The sequence below is a fragment of the Arachis stenosperma genome, chromosome 6 (genome assembly GCF_014773155.1).
Source record: "Arachis stenosperma cultivar V10309 chromosome 6, arast.V10309.gnm1.PFL2, whole genome shotgun sequence".
NCBI lineage: Eukaryota > Viridiplantae > Streptophyta > Magnoliopsida > Fabales > Fabaceae > Arachis > Arachis stenosperma.
Window position 1 is genome coordinate 64,258,061 of NC_080382.1, and position 21,311 is coordinate 64,279,371.

Sequence of the window (21,311 nt, forward strand, 5' to 3'; positions counted from 1 at the left end):
GTGTATTAGACATCTTGGGACGATTAGTTCTCAGATCATGGGGGCTGGCCATTCGGCCATGCCTGAACCTTTCACTTATGTATTTTCAATGGTGGAGTTTCTGTACACCATAGATTTAGGGTGTGGAGCTCTGCTGTACCTCAAGTTTCAATACAATTACTATTACTTTCTATTCAATTCTCTTTTATTCTTATTCCAAGATATACGTTACACTTAACTTTGATGAATGTGATGATCCGTGACACTCATCATCATTCTCACCTATGAACGCGCGTGACTGACAACCACTTCCGTTCTACTCTAGGCCGGGCGCATATCTCTTAGATTCCCCCAACAGAATCTTCGTGGTATAAGCTAGATAGATGGCGGCATTCATGAGGATCCGGAAAGTCTAAACCTTGTCTATGGTATTCCAAGTAGGATTCTGGGATTGAATGACTGTGACAAGCTTCAAACTCCTGAAGGTTGGGCGTGACAAACGCAAAAGAATCAAGGGATTCTATTCGAACCTGATTGAGAACCGACAGATGATTAGCCGTGCTGTGACAGAGCATAGGAACGTTTTCACTGAGAGGATGGGATGTAGCCATTGACAACGGTGATGCCCTACATACAGCTTGCCATGGAAAGGAGTAAGAAGGATTGGATGAATGCAATAAGAAAGTAAAGATCCAAGAGGAGTACAGCATCTCCATATGCCTATCTGAAATTCCCACTATTGATTTACATAAGTATTTCTATCCCTTTTTATTTTATTTATCTTTATTTATCCAATCTAATCACATTTGACTTTATGAGTCCACTTAACTGGGATTTACAAGATTACCATAGCTTGCTTCATACCAACAATCTCCGTGGGATCGACCCTTACTCACGTAAGGTATTACTTGGACGACCCAGTGCACTTGCTGGTTAGTTGAACGGAGTTGTGACTTCAAATAGAGCCAATTATTAAATTTCATACAAATACAAAGAGTATGTGATCACAATTTCGTCCACCAGCCACCAAGAAGGGAAAGGAGAAAGGCACTACCAAACCACCAGCAAGGAGAGGAACAAAACGAGCATTGGTGGAAGAATCGCCCTCAACATCAGTCAAGCCTTCAACAAAGCGAGTCATGAGGATCATTAAGGTTGAAGAAACCGAGAAAGCCTTCCCAGGAAGGGACTTTACGTGGTTCACTAACTACTACTGTGAGCAGATGTTCCCCATTCTGACTGCAAGGAACTACAATAATGAGCACCTTCTTATCCTCCTGACCAATATTGTTGATTTGGTAGAACCCCGCATTAACAGTCTGCCTATGTCCGTCAGAAGCAGGTCCCCATATCTGAGGGGGCCATTCAGCGAGTTTTAGATCTCCCCCTACTCCAGAAGAATTGGACGCATTTCAAGAAGCCTCTCTCAAGAGCCAGCGATACCAATTTGAATGGGAAGACGTTCTTAGAATTATAGCACTACCTGGCAGCAAGTGGATCTACGGTTACCATCGATCCAGGCCTAAGGGCATATTGGCTTCAGCACTTACCTTGGAGGCTCGTGTGTGGGCACAGATTATGTCCCATTACATCTTTCCAAGCACTCACGAGTCCTCCTTCACTGCAGACATGTGGTTTTTCTCATCTGGTGTATCCTTACAGACCAGCCCCTCAACTTACCAAGATACATCTGGCAAGCCATGGGACACGTACAGATTGCAGGCAACTTACCTTTTCCCGCCTTGGTTTCAGATTTGGTCTCGGCAGCTGGAGTCCCCTATAGAGCTGGAGACACTAAGGCCATGCTTCCTCGGGATGATCAATATGTTGCGAGTGGGAAATACATCAGACCTACAGCAGCTACTACTAGCCAGACTGAAGACCCAGCCAGAGATATCCCTTCTCCTTTCACATCACAAGCACCTTCAACAAACCAGCTGCTCCTTCAGATACTTCAGAGGTTTGACCGGCTAGACCGACAGGCAAAGCGCAGGGAGTTCCATAACAAACGCCGATTTTCATACCTCAAGGAGCTGATTGTTGGTACACACCCACCTCCAGAACCATAGGACACCTAAAACTCCCCTTCATCCAGTAGCACAAGCAGCTAAGGCGAACCAGACACTGGAGGCAACATTTCCAACATTCCCTTGCTCCTAACTGATGGCACCGAGGACGGCGCCAAGCTTTAAGTGTGGGGAGGTCGGTCAGTACCTGACTTCCGGAGGTAACTTTTCTTTCTCTTAGCACCAGTAGATAAATTTTCTTTTTTTTAGATAGAATAGATTGCATAGTAATAAATAGTTGCATGTGTACTCTACTTGGTTGAAAAATAATAAGTTCTTTTCAAAGACCCTATTCTTGAAAATTTCACTAATTCAAACCAAAATCCTATACTAAACTTGTTTGAAGACTGTAAATTAGAACATGGCTTAGAGCTAGAACACACAACCCAGAAAGATATTGAGCCTAATTGTATGGTTATATTATTTAACCATTATTTTTATTCTTGTGTATTTTCTCTCCTCTATGATTGCAATCTATGGTTTGTTCCATTCTATATGTCCATTATTTAATGTATTTATGCATATGTATGATAGAGGCCGTCATTTGTTATTAGCTCACTATCCTAAATGGCCTACCATTCTAATTATCCCTTGTTTGCCACTTTGAACCTCTATATCCCCTTTTATTCTCTATATTACCACATCACTAGCCTTAAGCGGAAAAATAAGTACTTACCTTAATTGAATCTTTGGTTAGCTTAAGATAGAGATTATGTGCAAGCTAAGTGTGGGAAAACTATGGGAACTTGGGTTAATAAGAATGTATGTTAATTGATAAATATCTAAGGTTGAATGCTACTCATGTGAAATTATGAAAACCAAATGCATTGGTGCTACAATTCTTTCAAAAAAAAAAACAAAAAAGAAAAAAAATTGTGTGTTTCAGTTAAAGTCTAAGGGAATGAAAGCACCCCAAATGATAAGTTTAATAAAAAGAATCAATGCATATGAAGTGAAATAAAAAGAACAATTAAGTCCATGAGTAGATGCAACATACAAAGTGAGACTATGGGTAGTTAGGCATGATTTTAGAAGCATAGGGAATGTGTGTTTGTGTTAGGTGAGAACTTACAATAATCAAAGATTCAATTTTCAGCTCACTTGGCCATACATGTATCCTCACCCTTGCCTAAGCCTCATTACAACCTTGAAAAAGACCTCATGATGTTTGCATGTGTGCATTAGATATTCGTTGATTGGTTAGATGAAGAACAAGGCATTAGAAAGCACGAATGGAGGAGACTAGAGTGGATTACCCTATATACCTGAGTGACTAGAGTGCATATACACTCCCAGTGAGGGTTTAAGCTTGACTCTATGTTCCCAGCTTTCATGGTCTGTCTTCTTATAAGTTTACTTGTCTCTTATTGTGTGATTTGAATTAATGAAATTTGATTTCTGTTTGTCTTGAAGAGCTTGTTTACTTTTGACCAAGTAGGTATAGACATTTCAGCATATAGTTGCATTCATATACATAGGTTGCATTGCATGAGTCTTACTTTCCCTGTTCATTCTTTTTGTCTCCTTGAGTTTAGCATGAGGACATGCTAATGTTTAAGTGTGGGGAGTTTGATAAACCACTATTTTATGGTTTATCTTGTGCTACTTTAAGTGATTTTTATCAACTCTTTACTCACTTATTCATATAATTTGCATGATTTTACAATTCCTTCCCAATTTTATCCTATGGTTGGAAACTTACTTCCTAGACACCTAAATTATATACTTTTAATTCTCCTTTATACCATTCAATGCCGTGATCTGTGCGTTAAGTGTTTTCAGGCTTTATAGGGCAGGAATGGCTTAGAGGATGGAAGGGAAGCTTGCAAAAATGGAAGGAACACAAGGAAATAAAGAAGCTGACCAGCGAAGATCGACGCGCACGCGCACCTAGCTTGTACGCACAACAGGCAATGAGGACAATCGACGCGCACGTACACCTGACGCGTACGCACGACATGCGCGATCTGCAGAAATTTTAGAAAGTGCTGGGGGTGATGTCGCGCCAGTTTTAGACCCCATTTTTGGCCCAGAAACGCATACTAGAGTCAGGGAACAGCAGAGACTCAACACACATTCTCATTACGCTTAGTTTTAGTTTTAGTTGGAGAATCTAGAGAGAATTCTACTACTTCCTCTAGGTTTTCAGTCTTCACATTCATAGTTTCTATTAGAGTTTTATTGCTTTTGCTTGGGATATTGAGAAGAGTTACTACCTCCGTTGAACACATCATCGTTCTAGTTAGTTTCCTTACTTGTTACTTACTCTTCCATATCCTTAACCTTTGTTCAGAGTTATAATTAGAATATTTTTAGAATTTATTTTTGCAAAGAACCATTTTTACTTTTAATTAATTTTCAGTTATTATTCATTATGTCTCACTTTTATTCATCTCTTAATTCTGTGAAAGTTATATTCATGATAATGGAGTAGTTCCCTAACTTGATTGGGGGTTGATTAAGAGGAGAACCTTGAGTTGGAATACTCAAGTGTTAATCTTAATTGGGAGTTGTTGGCTGACTCTCCTATCTCTGACTCTAAACCTTTCTTAGGAAAGGATTACGACGCAAGCGATAGGATTAGTTGGAGAGTTACTTGACTTTCCCTTATTATATAAGGGATAACTAAGTGGAACGACAACCCTTTTATTATTACACTTGGAAAAATTCAACAAGGATAAAACTTCCAATTAATCTCCTCCCGGTCAAGACTTTTATTAGATTATATAAATTCTCAAATTTATTTCTCTGTTTCTCAACTCCAAAATTTCTTGGAAAACCTCTGATCAGTAAATAGCACTCTCTCTGCAACTCGTTGGGAGACGACCTGGGATTCATACTCCCAGTATTTTATTTCTAAATTTTGTGACAAGTCTTTTAAATTGATACGCGGAATCTTCATTAGTTAAGAGCTATACTTGCAACGCTGTTTTCTCTACAAACTCTTAATCGGTGATTTTCTGCCACGTCAAACACTCTTTGTTAATGTTACTTTCATTTAATGCAAATTTATGTTTCCATGTCATTTATTGCTTTCTCTAATTGTTATTGTTATTTTCTTTCTTTGGTAGTTTTAGAATTTATTTTATTGTAATTTAATATTATTTTATTCTCTTGCACACCAAGTGTTTGATAAAATGCTTGGCTTGGTTCTTACTTAGTTTTTCTCCACTCTTGACTTGAAATTGGTGACTTTGGTGATCCTTGAGTCATTGATGTCCATTCTTGTTTGATATATTAGAGTAGTTAGTTGATTTGGTCTCCATTGATACTATGTGACCCCTTAGTGTTGACATAGGACTTATGGATTGAAATCAATTATGCCTACTTGACTTATCTTCGATGTAAGGTTGGCTAAATAGGATTAACTCTTCATAATCATCATATGTTTGTGGTCAATGTCTAGGATAGGTAGCCTTAGTTCTCAATTGCTTGCCAAGAGGTTTCTTGCACTTTAAGATTACTTGCTTTGACTTTACTTGCTTTGACTTTTATTGCTTTGATGTTTATTTTCTTGCATGTTTAGTTTTTACACTCTTGGTTGGGAAATTGGATGTTTGGGTGGAATTGAGTTGTGGATGTCCATTCCGTATTGTGTGGGAATAGTTAATTGATTTGGTTTCCATTGATGCTAGTCTTTCACTAAGTTAATTAGTGAGTTGACTAGGACTTATGGAATGAAATCAATTACACTCTTTTGACTAATTCTCAAGGAGGATTGACTACTTTGAATTGATTCCACACAATTGCCATGTTTGTGGTCTGATGAGCGGATAATTTATACGCTTTTTGGCATTATTTTTAGGTAATTTTTAGTAGGATCTAGCTACTTTTAGTGATGTTTTTATTAGTTTTTATGCAAAATTCACATTTTTGGACTTTACTATGAGTTTGTGTGTTTTTCTGTGATTTCAGGTATTTTCTGGTTGAAATTGAGGGACCTGAGTAAAAATCTGATTCAGGCTGAAAAAGGACTGCTGATGTTGTTGGATTCTGACCTCCCTGCACTCGAAATTGATTTTCTGGAGCTACAGAACTTCAAATGGCGCGCTCTCAACTGCGTTGGAAAGTAGACATCCAGGGATTTCCTAAAATATATAATAGTTCATACTTTATTCGAGTTTAGATGACGTAAACTGGCGTTCAACGCCCGTTCCATGCTGCATTCTGGAGTAAAACGTCAGAAATACGTCACAAACCAGAGTTAAATGCCAAAAACGCATTACAACTTGGCGTTTAACCCAAGAGAAGCATCTGCACGTGCAAAGCTCAAGCTCAGCCCAAGCACACGCCAAAGAGGGCCTCGGAAGTGGATTTCTGCACTTAGACTTATTTCTGTAAACCCTAGTAGCTAGTCTAGTATAAATGGGACTTTTTACTATTGTATTTTGATCTGGGTATCTATCTTTGGACGTTTAGTTCTTAGAATTTTGGGGCTGGCCATTCGGCCATGCCAGGACCATCATTTATGTATTTTCAACGGTGGAGTTTCTACACACCATAGATTAAGGTGTAGAGCTCTGCTGTACCTCAAGTATTAATGCAATTACTATTATTCTTCTATTCAATTCAAGCTTATTCTTGTTCTAAGATATCACTAGTACTTCAACCTGATGGATGTGATGATCCGTGACACTCATCATCATCCGTCCTTATGAACGCGTGCCTGACAACCACCTCCGTTCTACAAGCGAGAGCTAGAGTGTGTATCTCTTGGATTTCTTAATCAGAATCTTCGTGGTATAAGCTAGAATTATTGGCGGCCATTCCTAAGATCCGGAAAGTCTAAACCTTGTCTGTGGTTTTTCGAGTAGGATCTGAGATGAGATGACTGTGATGAGCTTCAAACTCGCGAGTGTTGGGCGTAGTGACAGATGCAAAAGAATCATTGGATTCTATTCCAACATGATCGAGAACCGACAGATGATTAGCTGTGCTGTGACAGAGTATTTGGACCATTTTTACTGAGAGGACAGGAGGTAGCCATTGACAACGGTGAAACCCAACATACAGCTTGCCATAGAAAGGAGTAAGAATGATTGGAGGAAGGCAGTAGGAAAGCAGAGATTCAGAAGGGATAAAGCATCTCCATACACTGATCTGAAATTCCCACCAATAATTTACATAAGTATCTCTATCTCTATTTTATGCTTTATTTATCTTTATATTCGAAAACCATTATAACCATTTGAATCTGCCTGACTGAGATTTACAAGATGACCATAGCTTGCTTCATTCCAACACTCTCCGTGGGATCGACCCTTACTCACGTAAGGTATTACTTGGACAACCCAGTGCACTTGCTTGTTAGTTGTACGAAGTTGTGACAAAGTGTGATTCACGTTTGAGAACTCCAAGTCTTTGGCGCCATTGTTGATGATCACAATTTCGTGCACCAAGTTTTTGGCACCGTTGCCGGGATTGTTTGAGTTTTGACAACTGACGGTTCATCTTGTTGCTCAGATTAGGTAATTTTCTTTTCAAAAAATTTTCAAAAAAAATCTTTCAAATTTTCTTTTTCTTTATTTTCATTTTTCCAAAAAGAAATTAAAAAAATAATAAAATCATAAAAACAAAAAATATTTTGTGTTTCTTGTTTGAGTCTAGTATCAATTTTTAAGTTTGGTGTCAATTGCATGTTTTTAAAATTTATGCACTTTTTGAAAAATTCATGCATGGTGTTTGTTCCGTGGGTTACCTGAAGCTGTAGGTCGATCTCGGACTAGATCTTCTGTGGTGGTCGGAACCGATGTGTCCGGCCGGTGAATAGTGACCGGAGCTGGTGCGTCCGACTTGTCGGACTGAATGTGCCGCTGATCCTTCGTCCCCGGAGGGTGGGGGGTACCTGTAAGGGACTCCGATACTTAAGTTAGCAAGGGTATTAAGCAGGTATTGAGTAGAATCGGAGTATGCGTTATACCTGGGTGCTCCAGTGTATTTATAATGGTGAGATGTGACCTTTTTGGATAAGATAAGTTAGTTATCTTATCTTATCCTTATCTTTGAGTTGAGGTCAGCGTATCTTCAACGGAACCATCTTTATCCTATAGGCTTGGGCTACCTTAAGATTCGGGTCGTACTCCTCTATTTGGGCCCTTAACTGGGCTCTCCTGTCGATTTGGCCGAGCTCTTTGAGAAGAGGTCGGATAGTCTGACCTGAAGAGGTTGGTCGCTTTATCACGAATCATCCCAGGTCAGATAGCTCGACCCAGGGCATGAACAGTGCCCCTGCTTGAGCTCGATCTTCTTTTCGAGGTTGAGTCCTTGACTTCGGTCCTTCTTAAAGTCGAACTCAAGCACTTTGTCGATTCATTTCTTTGTAAAGTCTTTTTTGAATGTAGAACGTTTTCCTCTAAAAGCGCGCGCTTTTGTATTAGCGCTTTTTTGGGAACGCAAGCGGTTTTGATATCCGCATTTACTTGGCATTAATTGCCCTTCATTTTCTCTTTGGCTTTTATTTTGAATTTTGTGATCAAAAACGGTTTCTTTTCTTCATTTCTTCTTGCGTAACTTCTCCCTTTACTCTCTCGTTTTTCTGTTTCTCTCATCTGCTCTCTGTCTTTCGCTTGCGCCTCCACTTTCTTGTGTTTTGCGGCGTCGTTTGGCATTCTTCTGGGCAGCCTTTATCTTTGTGCTTCAACTCTTTCTCGAAGCTTCTTTCGTCTCCAGGTTAGTCCCATTTCGCGTTTCCTCATTTATTTTTGATGGAGTTTTCCTTTTGATTTTCTTTTTGGAGAAAGTTTGGATCTTTCTGTTTTTATCGTGCTTGACTTTGTTGCATGTTCTGGAATTTTCTTCATTTTTTTGGTGTGAACCTTTTTCTTATTGCTTGAATCTTTTCCTTTTGCATGTTGCCGCCGTTTCTGCTTGTGCCTTAGCTGATGTTTTTGCTTGATTTTGAAAAGTTTGCGCCTTTGCTATTTTTCCCTTTGGCCTTTCTGGTGTTCTGATAAATCGTAGCAGTAGTGCTGGTAAATTCTAGGAACAATGCTTTTCCTGATAAACTGTAGAAGGGTGGACCTTTTGTGTTTTTTGCTTCTTTTGTTTTCTTTTTCTGGATTTTATTTTGATGAGTGCCGAGATGTAGATTGTAGAAATGATTTGAAGACCTTTCTTGTTTACTGCCTCCAAGGGATGCTCCAAGACTTTTTATCTTGAGTCTTGGGGTTTTTCCCTTTTTGGTTTATCCGCCCGTCGAGATGTTTTGACCCATGTCTGAGGTGTTTTTAAGTAATCCACTCTTCTTTTCTTTTTGTAGGATTTAGTTGGCCTCATGTCTTCCCGAAATAACGTTGTAGAGATGCCTTCCCAGGTCCCCGCGGGTATGGCCGATTGGGTGGACTCCATGGTTCTAATGTGTGTTTCACTGGTTGATTCTGAGTTTTGTGCTCTGCTTAGGCAGTTTCATAGTGTCTGTAGCAATTCTGGTGATGAGAAGAACTATGAACTTGTTCCTCCTTCTTCTGACGGGAGAGTCTATTTTTCAACTCGGGTTGTTGATGGTCGCCCTTTCTTTTATGCTTATGATTTTTTCTTCGGTCCGCTGAGTATTACCCTTCCTTTTACTCAATTTGAAATTGACTTGCTATGGTCCTATAATGTTGCCCCCTCTCAACTTCACCCCAATTCCTGGGGTTTCATAAAAATTTTCCAATTGTGGTGCAATGGTTTTGGTATTCCTGCTTCCCAATCTCTCTTTTTCTATCTGTTTGTCTTGACTAAGCCCGGAGTGGTAAAAAAGAAGGCAGCTTGGGTCTCCTTTCGTTCTAACCAGGGAAAAAAGGTTTTTTCCATGTTTGACGAGTCATTCCGTGATTTTAAAAACTATTTTTTCAAGGTCCGAGCTGTTGAAGGAACTCGGCCCTTTTTTCTGGACGAAAATGATGAGCCTGCCTTTCCCATGGAATGGCAAAAAGACGTGAGAGTCTCCAGGTATTCTTGGGACAAGTTGGATGAGGCTGAGCGAGCCTTTGTGACTGTTTTGGAAGAGCGCTGGGGTCAACCTCCCCATCTTGATACAAAGAAATTTCTAACCAATCCTTCTCTTCTTCAAACTGAACTGGGTATCTTGTGTTTTTCTTTTTTTTATCTGTTTATGCTGCTTGTAGCTGTATTTTCGACTTGTTCGATTTGTGGCTTGACTTCTTTTTTATTTGTAGAGGCGATGAAGAATAACGAATCTATGAAAGCTTTCAAGAGGGCGCAGAAGGCGACTGCTGCCAGGAATATTGCCGCCAAGGCGGCTGGGGAGGGGTCTTCCCAAGTGCGCGAGAAGCCGGCAGTGCCGAGTTCCCTCGGGGTAAAGAAAGTGATCCCAACACCTCGGGTCCGTCTGGTGGAATCTCACCCCACTTCTGCCACTCCATCTGCTGCCCCTCCAAGTAAGAAGCAAAAGACGGTTGAGCCCTTTGACCTCAATGCCCCTGATTTCAATGCCATTGAGTTTATAGATCAACAAATTGGGCCCTATGGTACCCTCTCAATGGACGATGTGTCCATCCTTCATCATTTGGAATTTATGGTCCGAAATCACGTACAGATGGCATATATGGCAGCCGCTATACACCGGACTGCTCAAAGTCTCCCTCTCCATGCTACCAAGGCATTTATGGAGGAGGCAAAGCAGGAGTTTGACCGAATGAAGGGGCTGAAGGAGGAGCTCGAATTAAAGGTGACCCAGTTGGAGAGGGATCTAGAAAATGAGAAGGCGAGTTCCCTTTCACTGGCGGCTTCTTTGAGGTTGGCCGAAGACACAGCCTTGATGCATAAGGAGAGTTACGTTACCACTTATCAGGACGTGATGCGCCTGAGGGAGGAGTTGAACGATGCCCAGGAGGACTATTCTGAGCTCCAAGGTCATCTCGTGGGCAGTGTGACTGCTGCTTACGAGAACATGAAGGAGCAAGTTTGGGTCATTGCTCCCGAGGCCGACCTCACCCCTTTCAGCCTGGACAATGTTGTCAGGGATGGTAGGATTGTTCCTGATGACGATGGTGATGATGATGCTAACCCTCCTCCTGTGTCTTTTGCCAAAGTGTCGACTTCTTCTGCTCCTCCGTTTGCACCTGATTCGGATTGCCAGGTTCTGAACCGGGAGGATGGAACTATAGATGCCGTGCCTATTCAGACTCGTCCTCCTTCTCCTCGTCTCAATGATGCTAAGAAGGTTCCTGAAGCTTGCTGATCTTTTGCTTGTAGCTGGCTCGGCTTGTGGGCTTTTGAAACTTTTTATTTAATTGCTGACATTTCTTAGTTGCTTTGTCTAGCAACTTTTCATTTTGAAAAACAAACAATTGCTTGCTATCTTTTTTATAGTAGTTTTTGGTGGCCTTTTACGGCCTTTATAACTCTGTAGAAAGAAGTAGTTTTTTAATTTGGCATCTTTTTCTGTTTTCTGCTGATGTTGAAATCTTGCAGCTTGACCTCCTCGGATTGCTTTGTTTTATTGTTTGTAGCTTGGATCCTTTGAGGTTGTGACTTATGGGTCCAACTTGTTTCTTAGTGGTTCTTTTGCGCTGGTCCCCTTCTGTAATCCTCTTTTTTGGACCTTTGTCAGGTCTTTTTCAGGGATTGCTTTGATAACCTTTAAGTGGTGGGAGTCCGACTTGGTTATGTCGGTCTCCTTTAAGTTATTTTTTGTAGTCCTCTTTCTTGGATCTTTGTCAGATCTCTTTCAGGGACTACTTTGGTAACTTTTAAGTGGTAGGAGTCCGACTTGGTTATGTTGGTCTCCTTTAAGTTATTTTTTTTGTAGTCCTCTTTCTTGGATCTTTGTTAGATCTCTTTCAGGGACTACTTTGGTAACTTTTAAGTGGTAGGAGTCCGACTTGGTTATGTCGGTCTCCATTAAGTTATTTTTTGTAGTCCTCTTTCTTGGATCTTTGTCAGATCTCTTTCAGGGACTACTTTGGTAACTTTTAAGTTGTAGGAGTCCGACTTGGTTATGTCGGTCTCCTTTAAGTTATTTTTTGTAGTCTTCTTTCTTGGATCTTTGTCAGATCTCTTTCAGGGACTACTTTGGTAACTTTTATTTTGGGCTGACTTTATTATGTCAGGCCCTTCTAAGTTAAGTAATCCTCTTTAATAGGGTTGGCCAGACCTCTTTCCAGGGTTTACTTATAACTTGGGTTGACTTGGTTCGACTTTTTAACGTTCGACCAGTCTTTAAGTTATTATTTTAGCGATCCTTAAGACCTCGTCAGGTTCTTTTTTAGATCACTTTCGAAAACTTCTTACATTATTCTGTGTTCATCTTTTGCCGATTTGTAGAAAGTGGTTGTCATCTCTAGATCGACCTTTGGGTGAATTGCGTTTTCACCTTTATCGGACGGTTATCTTTATCGTGATTGTGCAGTGAAATTGTTTTTCACTTTCTGCCGATCTGTTGCTTTATAATCGGGCGATGAATGCTTCAGATTATTGCGTCTTGAAATCTTTGTAGAATATCTTAAAATATATTTTATTAAAAGGAAAAGGTGCGAATATATACATATGGGATTGTTTGAATCTCAACTTGGTGCCTCATTAAAAAACCTTTTCAGGAAAAATAGTGCATCCAATGATGAGATCTTTGTCTTTTCTAATTGTAGTACCTTCTTAGGTTGCAGGCGTGCCATGACCTGGGAAGCTCTCGTCCGTCGAGTTCAGACAGTATGTAGTAGCGCTTTCCAAGTACTTTTACGACTCGGTAGGGTCCTTTCCAGTTTGCTGCCAGCTTTCCTTCTCCTGGTCGAGTTGTTCCGATATCATTTCGGATTAGAATGAGATCATTTTCTGCGAAACTTCTCAGCACTACCATTTGATTATATCTGGAAGCCATTTGGCGTTTTAGAGCTTCTTCCCTGATTCGAGCTCTTTCTTGGATTTCGGGTAACAAGTCGAGCTCTTCTCTCTGAAGTTGGGAGTTTGCTTCCTCATTGTAGTGAACTACTCTAGGCAACCCTTCCTCAATCTCTACTGGAATCATTGCCTCTATTCCGTATGCTAATCGGAAGGGGGATTCCTTCTTGGTGGAATGTGGCGTTGTTCGATATGCGCATAGGACTTGTGGAAGCTCCCTTTGCGTCTTGTAGTCTCCGTTTTAATCCGGCCAATATGACTTTGTTAGCAGCCTCAGCCTGTCCATTGGCTTGTGGATGTTCAATGGAGGTGTACTGGTGCTTTATATTCAAGTCAGCCACGAGTTTTCTAAAGCCTGCATCTGTGAATTGGGTGCCATTGTCTGTGGTTATTGAATATGGAACCCCGAACCTTGTAACAATGTTTCTATATAAGAATTTTCGGGTTCTCTGAGCGGTTGCATTGGCTAGGGGATCTGCCTCGATCCACTTTGTAAACTAATCTACCCCTACTAAGAGGAATTTAACTTGTCCTGATCCCTGTGGGAAGGGGTCGAGAAGATCGAGTCCCCATTTTGCAAACGGCCACGGCGAAGTCACGCTAATGAGCTCTTCTGGCGGGGCGATGTGGAAGTTGGCATGTTTCTAACATGGTGGACATGTCTTTACAAATTCTGTAGCTTCTTTCTGTAGAGTTGGCCAGAAAAATCCTGCCCAGAGTACTTTTTTGGCGAGAGCTCGTGCCCCGAGATGATTGCCACAAATGCCGCCGTGTATTTCTTCTAGCACTTCCCTTGTGTTGGAGGTTGGCACGTATTTTAGTAAAGGTATTGAGATTCTTCTTTTGTACAGGATGTTGTTTATGATGGTGTAGTACTGTGCCTCCCTTTTTAACCTCTTTGCCTCCTTTTCTTCTGTGGGGAGTGTTCCTGCTCCGAGGTAGTTGATTATGGGGGTCATCCATCCTTGGTCCTGACTTGTTATAGTCAGGACTTTTTCTTCTTCCGAGATTGACGGGTTTTGCAACATTTCCTGGATGAGACTCCTACTGTTTCCCCCTGATTTGGTGCTGGCTAGTTTTGAGAGTACGTCAGCTCGGGCATTTTGTTCGCGGGGTATGTGGCAGATTTTATACTCCCCGATTTGTCCGAGCTGTTCCTTGGTTTTATCCAAATATTTTTTCATGGTGGGATCTTTGGCTTGGTAGCTCCCCATTATTTGTGATGTGACCACTTGTGAATCACTATAAATGTTGAGTTTTTGAGCTCCGACCTCTTTTGCCAGCTTCAAACCAGCTAATAATGCTTCATACTCTGCCTGGTTATTTGAGGCCGAGAATCCGAACTTGAGGGAGAGCTCAACTTGGGTTCCTTGGTCACTTTCTATTATCACGCCTGCGCCGCTTCCAGTTTTATTTGAAGAACCGTCCACGTAAAGATTCCATTCTGTGGAGGTTTCTGGGGTATCTGTGAATTCTGCGATAAAATCGGCCAGATACTGTGATTTGATGGCCGTCCGAGATTCATATTGGAGGTCAAACTCTGACAACTCGACTGCCCATTGTAGAATTCTGCCTGCCAGATCTGTTTTCTGCAATATTCCTTTTATGGGCTGGTTAGTTTGAACCTTAATGGTGTGAGCCTGAAAGTACGGGCGGAGTCGTTGAGATGTTAGTATGAGGGTATAGGCAAATTTTTCTATTTTCTGGTAGTTCAGCTCGGATCCTTGTAACGCTTTGCTAATGAAGTAGACGGGTTGTTGCCCATTTTCGTCTTCTCTGACTAGTGCTGAGGCTATTGCCCGGCTCCCTTCTGCGGGATATAATATGAGCCGTTCCCTTTCTCGTGGTCGAGATAGGATAGGTGGCTGTCCTAAGAACTCCTTGAAGTCTTGGAAGGCTTGTTTGAATTCTGTCATCCATTCGAACTGTTTTCCCTTTCTTAAACTAGCATAGAAAGGGAGGGATCTTATCGCGGCTCCTGCTAAGAATCGGGATAGGGCAGCCAATCTCCCGTTGAGTTGCTGTACTTCTTTAACACAGGTTGGACTTTTCATGTTGAGTATGGCCTGGCATTTATCTGGATTTGCTTCAATTCCTCTTTTTGTGAGCATAAAACCTAAAAATTTGCCTGCTTCTACCGCAAAGGTGCATTTTGTTGGATTGAGTCGCATATCATGCTTCCTAATGGTGTCGAACACTTGGGCTAGGTCAGACAATAATGTCTTTTCACTTTGCGTTTTAATTAGCATGTCGTCCACATAGACTTCCATGATCTTTCCGATGTGATCTGAGAAGACTTTATTCATTAGCCTTTGGTAAGTATCTCCTGCGTTCTTGAGACCAAAAGGCATTACAATGTAGCAGTAGTTTGCTTTTGGTGTTAGGAACGAGGTCTTTTCTTGATCTGGTGGGTACATGGGGATTTGATTGTATCCCGAGTATGCGTCCATAAACGAGAGATATTTGTATCCAGAGGAGGCATCTACCAGAGCGTCAATACTTGGGAGTGGATATGGATCCTTTGGACAAGCTTTGTTGAGATCGGTGTAATCGGTGCACATTCGCCACTTCCCATTTGATTTTTTCACCAAGACAACGTTGGCTAGCCATAGTGGATATTTGACTTCTCTTATGAATCCTGCTTCCAGGAGTGCTTGTACTTGCTCTTCCACAGCTTGGGATCGTTCTAGCCCAAGTTTTCTTCGTCTCTGCTGCACCGGTCGAGATCCTGGGTAGACCGCCAACTTGTGACACATTAGCTTCGGGTCGATACCTGGCATGTCTGCAGCTTTCCATGCGAAGAGGTCGACGTTATCTCGCAAGAATTGTATTAGTAATTCTTTTAAATCTCCTTTTAGGATTGTGCCGATATTAGTTATTTTTTCCGAGGTGTCCCCGATCTGAATCGTTTTTATCTTGCCTTCTGGCTGGGGGCAAAGTTCTTCTCGTCGATGAACTCCGTCCAGCTCGATTGTGTGGAACTCTTCTCCTTTGCTTCTGAGGGTTAGGCTTTCGTTATAACAGCGACATGCCGTCTTCTGGTCTGTTTTTATCGTGGCTATCCCTTTTGGGGTTGGGAACTTCATACATAGGTGTGGGGTCGAGACTATTGCGCCGAGTTGGATTAGTGTTGTCCATCCTATGAGAGCGTTGTAAGCTGAACTTACATCGACTACGATGTAGTCTATTTTGAGGGTCCTGGATTGGTCCCCTTTTCCGAAGGTTGTATGTAGTGGTATGTATCCGAGTGGTCGAACCGGGGTATCTCCTAGCCCAAACAGGCTATTTGGATATGCTTTAAGTTCTTTTTCTTCCAAGCCGAGTTTATCAAAGGCTATTTTGAATAAGATGTCGGCAGAACTCCCTTGGTCTATTAAGGTGCGGTGTAGTTTGGTGTTTGCCAATATGATGGTGATAACCATGGGATCATCGTGTTCTGTGATGATGCCGGATGCGTCCTCTTTAGTGAATGTAATTGCCGGAATGTTGAGTGCCTTCTCCTCTCCTTCGACATGATATACTTCTTTGAGATATCTTTTGCGAGAGGATTTGGAGATCCCTCCTGCTGTGAATCCGCCGTGTATCATGTGGACATGTCTTTCTGGTGTCCGAGGTGATCGTTCTATTCGTTTGTGGAGTGTCCTCGGATTCGATGGTATTCACAATATTCCTTCTGGTTTCCTCCTCCCCTTTATCCTTTGAGTGGCCGTGCTGGGGAGATTTTTTCTGTATGGCAGACTTCTTTGTATATCTCGACCAGGGATGCCCTAAGAGGAGTGAAATTATGGTATTTTTTGACTTTCTCTCCTTTTCGATCTTGTTTTCTCTTGGACTCCTTGTCTCTGTCTCGGTAGGTGGCCCCTGATTTTGAGGTCTCTCCTAACCGAGCGTTTTCTTCCATGTTGATGTATTTTTCTGTTCGTTCCTGTACTTCATCTAAGGAGGTCGGGTACTTTTTTGAGATGGATTGGCTGAAAGGTCCCTCTCGTAGGCCGTTGATGAGTCCAATAATGGCGGCCTCCGTTGGTAAATTTTGTATGTCCATGCATGTTTTGTTGAATCTCTCCATGTAGTTGCGGAGGCTTTCCCGATCTCCTTATTTGATCCCTAGTAAACTAAGGGCATGCTTGGTTTTATCTTTCTGGATGGAGAATCTAGCTAGGAATTTTTTAGCTAAGTCATCAAAGCTTGAGATGGACTTCGGGGGTAGGTTGTCGAACCATCGGATTGCTGTTTTCGTGAGAGTTGTTGGAAAAGCCTTGCAGCGAACAGCATCTGGGGCGTCAGTGAGGTACATTCTACTTCTGAAGTTGCTGAGGTGGTGGTTGGGATCCGTGGTGCCATCATACAGGGTCATATCCAGGAGTTTGAAGTGTTTCAGAATTTTGGTTTTCATGAATTTTCATCGAGATTAGCCCAGGGGGCTATTGATTTGAGATCGGCTTCCAATTGCTGTAGTTTTTCTTCCAACTCCCGACGTCGCCGCACCTCTCTTTGGAGATCTCTTCCAATTTCCCGCTGTTGTTGAGTTTCTTTTTCCAGTTGTTTTAGGCGATCCAGGAGCGCTTCTGTTGCCCCTGAATTTGGTGAGTCTTTGTCTTTGTTCGTTTCCGGAGTGGTTTGTAGCGTGACATTCGCATTTTTGTGCGGTGTCCGATCCTCCAGACCTGAATTATGGTCGTTGTCATGGTCGTCCGCCATGGTGATGGGATGACTTCCAGGTTCCCCGGCAACGGCGCCAATGTTCCGTGGGTTACTTGAAGCTGAAGGTCGATCTCGGACGAGATCTTCTGTGGTGGTCAAAACCGATGTGTCCGGCCGGTGAATAGTGACCGGAGCTGGTGCGTCCGACTTGTCGGACTGAATGTGCCGCTGATCCTTCGTCCCTGGAGGGTGGGAGGTACCTGCAAGGGACTCCGATGCTTAAGTTAGCAAGGGTATTAAGCAGGTATTGAGTAGAATCAGAGTATGAGTTATACCTGGGTGCTCCAGTGTATTTATAATGGTGAGATGTGACCTTTTTGGATAAGATAAGTTAGTTATCTTATCTTATCCTTATCTTTGAGTTGAGGTCAGCGTATCTTCAACGGAACCGCCTTTATCCTATAGGCTTGGGCTGCCTTAGGATTCGGGTCATACTCCTCTATTTGGGCCCTTAACTGGGCTCTCCTGTCGATTTGGCTGAGCTCTTTGAGAAGAGGTCGAATAGTCTGACCTGAAGAGGTTGGTCGCTTTATCTCGAATCATCCCAGGTCGGATAGCTCGACCCAGGGTATGAACAGTGTTCTTCATGATCTTCAAGTTGTTCTTGACAAGTCTTCTTGTTTGATCTTCATATTTTCTTGTTTTGTGTCTTTTGTTGTTTTTCATATGCACTTTTGCATTCATAGTATCTAAGCATTGAAAATTTCTAAGTTCGGTGTCTTGCATGTTTTCCTTTCTTGAAAAATTTTTCAAAAATAAGTCTTGATGTTCATCTTGATCTTCAAAGTGTTCTTGGTGTCCATCTTGACATTCATAGTGTTCTTGCATGCATTATGTGTTTTGATCCATAATTTTTATGTTTTGGGTCATATTTGTGTTTTTCTCTCTCATCATTAAAAATTCAAAAATAAAAAAAAATATATTTTCCTTATTTCTCACATAAATTTCGAAATTTTTCGGTTTACTTAGTCAAAAATTTTTAAAATAAGTTGTTTTTTGTTAGTCAAGTCAAGATTTTAATTTTAAAAATCTTATCTTTTCAAAATCTCTTTCAAAAATCAAATCTTTTTCATTTTTCTTATTATTTTTCGAAAATTTTAAAAATTTGATTTTTTCAAAATCTTTTTCTTAATTTCATTTCTAATTTTCGAAAACTTTACTAATAATTAATGTGATTGATTCAAAAATTTAAAGTTTGTTACTTTCTTGTTAAAAAAGATTCAATCTTTAAATTCTAGAATCGTATCTTTTAGTTTCTTGTTAGTCAAGTAATCAAATTTTAATTTTAAAAATCAAATCTTTTTTAACCATATCTTTTCAATCATATATTTTTTTTTAAAATCTTTTCCAACTTCTTATCTTTTCAAAAAAAATTGATTTTCAAATCTCTTTCAACTAACTAATTGACTTTTTGTTTGTTTCTTATCTTTTTCAAAACCACCTAACTACTTTTTCTCTCTCTAATTTTCGAAAATTCCTCACCCTTTTTCAAAATTCTTTTTAATTAACTAATTGGTTCAAATTTTAATTTTAATTGTATTTCTTATCTCAATTTTTTAAAATCACTAACTATTTTTCAAAAATAATTTTCGAATTTCTCTCTCTCATCTCTTCCTATTTATCTTAATTATTTACTAACACTTCTCTTCATCTAAAAAAATTCGAACCCTCACTTCCCCTTTTGTGTTCAAATTTTTCTCCTCCCTCTTCTATTTTTTTTCTTCTACTCACATAAAGGAATCTCTATACTGTGACATAGAGGATTCCTCTTTCTTTTCTGTTCTCTTCTTTTTCATATGAGCAGGAGCAAGGACAAGGATATTCTTGTTGAAGCAGATCCTGAACCTGAAAGGACTCTGAAGAAGAAGCTAAGAGAAGCTAAAGCATAACAATGCAGAGAAAACCTTACAGAGAATCTCAAAAAAGAAAGAGACATGGCCGAACCCAATAACAATGGTGGAGGCGCAAGGAGGATGCTTGGTGATTATACTACACCTACTTCATACTTTTATGGAAGAAGCATCTCAATCCCTACTATTGGTGCAAACAATTTTGAGCTGAAACCTCAACTAGTTGCTCTAATGCAACAGAACTGCAAGTTTCATGGAATTCCATCAGAAGATCCCTATCAGTTCTTAACTGAATTCTTGCAGATCTGTGATACTGTTAAGACTAATGGAGTAGATCCTGAAGTCTACAGGCTCATACTTTTCCCTTTTGCTGTAAGAGATAGGGCTAGAACATGGTTAGACTCACAACCTAAAGATAGCCTGGACTCTTGGGATAAACTGGTCACGACCTTCTTGGCCAAGTTCTTTTCTCCTCAAAAGTTGAGCAAGCTTAGAGTGGATGTTCAGACCTTCAAGCAAAAAGATGGTGAATCCCTCTATGAAGCTTGGGAAAGATACAAACAGTTGACCAAAAAGTGTCCTTCTGACATGCTTTTAGAGTGGACCATTTTGGATATATTCTATGATGGTCTATCTGAGTTCTCTAAGATGTCACTGGACCATTCTGCAGGTGGATCCATTTACCTAAAGAAAACGCCTACAGAAGCTCAAGAACTCATTGACATGGTTGCAAATAACCAATTCATGTACACCTCTGAGAGGAACCCTGTGAGTAATGGGACGCCTCAGAAGAGGGGAGTTCTTGAAATTGATACTCTGAATGCCATATTGGCTCAGAACAAAATGTTGACTCAGCAAGTCAACATGATTTTTCAGAGTTTGAATGGATGGCAAAATGCATCCAGCAGTTCTAAAGAGGCATCTTTTGAAGAAGAAGCTTATGATCCTGAGAAACCTGCAATGGCAGAGGTGAATTATATAGGTGAACCCTATGGAAACACCTATAATTCCTCATGGAGAAATCATCCAAATTTCTCATGGAAGGATCAACAAAAGCCTCAACAAGGCTTTAATAATGGTGGAAGAAACACGTTTAGCAATAGCAAGCCTTTTCCATCATCTTCTTAGCAACAGACAGAGAATTCTGAGCAAAGCCCCTCTAGCTTAGCAAATATAGTCTCTGATCTATCTAAGGCCACTTTAAGTTTTATGAATGAAACAAGGTCCTCCATTAGAAATTTGGTGGCACAAGTGGGTCAGGTGAGTAAGAAAATCACTGAAACTCCTCCTAGTACTCTCCCAAGCAATACAGAAGAGAATCCAAAAAGAGAGTTGTTCATACCCTGGGTCAAGCTGGCCGACCCGGGATGTTCTACAGGCAAAGGGACCGACCTCTTCAGGTCAGGACAATCCGACCTCTTCTCAAAGAGCTCAGCCAAGTCACAGGAAAGCCCAATAAAGGGCCCAAACAGAGGAACACGTCCCGAATCCAAGGACAGCCCAAAGCCCGTAGAGATAAAGGCGGTTCCCTTGAAAGATAAGATGACCTCACTCAAAGATAAGATAAGATAAGATAACTATCTTATGTTCAGAAAGGTCATTCCACACTATTATAAATACACTGGAGCACCCAGGTATAACTCATACTCTGATTCCACTCGATACCTGCTTAATACCCTTGCTAACTTAAGCATCGGAGTCCCTTGCAGGTACTCCCCACCCTCTGGGGATGAAGGATCAGCATCATCACCAAGTCCAACGAGTCGGACACAGCGGCTCTGACCACCCTCATCAAGATCAGACTCCGCTGCTCCGACTAGCATAGAAGATCTCGTCCGAGATCGACCTCTAGTTTCAGGTAAACCACGAAACA

General features: G+C 41.0%; 1 non-coding gene across 1 annotated transcript; it reads right to left on the reverse strand.

Annotated features, from left to right (window-relative positions):
• Positions 1 to 19,924: 19,924 nt before the first annotated feature.
• LOC130938003 (small nucleolar RNA R71) lies at positions 19,925 to 20,032 on the reverse strand. The gene has a single exon (XR_009069188.1). It is a non-coding gene; the product is annotated as a small nucleolar RNA R71 (small nucleolar RNA).
• Positions 20,033 to 21,311: the final 1,279 nt, after the last annotated feature.